At 40.4% G+C, this 2,124-nt stretch overlaps 1 protein-coding gene across 1 annotated transcript in view; it reads left to right on the top strand.

Moving 5' to 3' along the window:
• LOC119416527 (receptor-type tyrosine-protein phosphatase zeta) overlaps positions 1–2,124 on the top strand; it is a gene marked incomplete at its 5' end in the record, with an annotated part of 29,950 nt that overhangs the window by 5,413 nt on the left and 22,413 nt on the right.

Here is a 2,124-nt window from a genome sequence, read left to right as displayed (position 1 = left end):
CATATTCAAACTACTGTTTATATTCCAACTACTGTTCATATTCATACTACTGTTCATATTCATACTACTGTTTTTATTCATACTACTGTTTTTATTCATACCACTGTTCATATTCATACTACTGTTTTTATTCATAAAACTGTTTACATTCACACTACTGTTTATGCTCCTACTACTGTTTGCATTTGCACTACTGTTTATACTCACACTCCTGCTTATATTACACTACCATTGATATACAAATATATATTTTTATTAGTCTTATTGCATATGTCACTTTACTTACACCAATATCAAGGACTTCATACATACACCGTGTACATTCACTTCATATGCTGCTTTGCCACTCACTACAGATATCACTGTCAGGACCTTCATTTCATTTTATTTTATAGATATACTTTTTAAAATATTTTTATACCGTATAGTACAATTGAAGACAGTATGCTTTTATTATTTCATTTTATGCTTATGTTTAATATATGTTTTAATGTTAAATGGTTATTGTTGCACCGGGGTCTGAGAGAAATGTAATTTCAATCCTGTGTATGTCCTGTACATATTGCAGCTTTTGACAATAAAGTGACTTTAACTTTGACTTTGACAAGTGAGACCTGTTTGGACAGACAATAAAAGTGGTGAAAAATGACACATATAAACATTAATATAATTAAATATATACATATATATAGATATACTTGTTGTGTATATATAAATATAAACCATACGTATAATATAAATATATATATAAATAATATATAAATATAAACCATACGTATAAAATAAATAATATATAAATATAACCATATATATATATATATATATATATACATATACACGTATGTGCATATAAATAGGTGTATACATGTACATATATATGTATAGGTATACATACATATACACACACACACACACACACACACACACACACACACACACACACATATATATATATATATGTATATATATATGTATATATATATACATATACACACACACACAATAATCAATTCCAATCAAAATATCAAAGACACTTTATCTGAATACTGTAAATGTTATACGTCAATAAAATTGTAACGTTCCAAAAAAATTAAAAAATGGTTGTTAGGATTTTCTTAGGCAGGAGCGAACCCAGAGTGCAGACAGGGACTCAACTCAGCAGAATACAAAAATAGGTATTTAATGGTAAAATAAAGATACAAAATAACAGGCTGACGGGGCAGCAAAACTTACATGAACAGGAAGATAAGGCACGGGAAACTCAGGAGGACTCAGACGACACGGAAGACTCAAGGAACTCGGAAGACTCAGGTGGAACACAGGAGACCCAACGAGTACGATGCGACAACGAACAAGACTGACAGATGGCTTATATACAAGGACAAGACGAGACGTGATTACGAACAGCTGGGACGAGACAAGGGTGGCACTAATAGAACTAACGAGGGAGCACAAGGGAACACAGACACAAACCGGGCCACCAAATGGTACCATCCTTACAGTGCCCCTCCCCCCCCCCCCCAAGGATGCCCCCAGGCGTCCCCCAAAAAAAACCCTCCCGAAGGACTTGGGCGGGTCGAGAGCGGCACTGCAAGGGTGGAGGGCCCGAGGAAAACATGAGGAACAAACTAAAGACCTGAGAAAAACTATGACTAACCACAAGGAGGGAACACAAAGGATTTGGACGGTCAAGAGACCGTCCCTAGGAGTCATTGTTCCGGCGGGCGGCCGGGAGGCTGTCCATCAAACCAGGCCAGGTCAGGGTGGCGGCCGGGAGGCCATCCAATACATAGGACCAGAGAGACTGCGGCAGGCGGCGATGAGGACTTGGAGAACGCAGCATGCGTCAAGGAGTCCTAGGGAGCTGCAGCATGCGTCAAGGAGTCCTGGGGAGCTGCAGCATGCGACGGAGAGTCCTGGGGAGCTGCAGAATGCGACGGAGAGTCCTGGGGAGCTGCAGCATACAACAGAGAGTCCTGGGGAGCTGCAGCATACGACAGAGAGTCCTGGGGAGCTGCAGCATACGACGGAGAGTCCTGGGGAGCTGCAGCATACGACGGAGAGGCCTGGGGAGCTGCAGCAGACGACGGAGAGGCCTGGGGAGCTGCAGCAGATGACGGAGAG

The sequence above is a fragment of the Nematolebias whitei genome, chromosome 10 (genome assembly GCF_014905685.2).
Source record: "Nematolebias whitei isolate Nwh7 chromosome 10, NemWhi1, whole genome shotgun sequence".
In the NCBI taxonomy this organism is placed as follows: domain Eukaryota; kingdom Metazoa; phylum Chordata; class Actinopteri; order Cyprinodontiformes; family Rivulidae; genus Nematolebias; species Nematolebias whitei.
The sequence above is the reverse complement of the archived record's forward strand: the minus strand, read 5'-3'. Positions and strand labels throughout refer to the sequence as shown.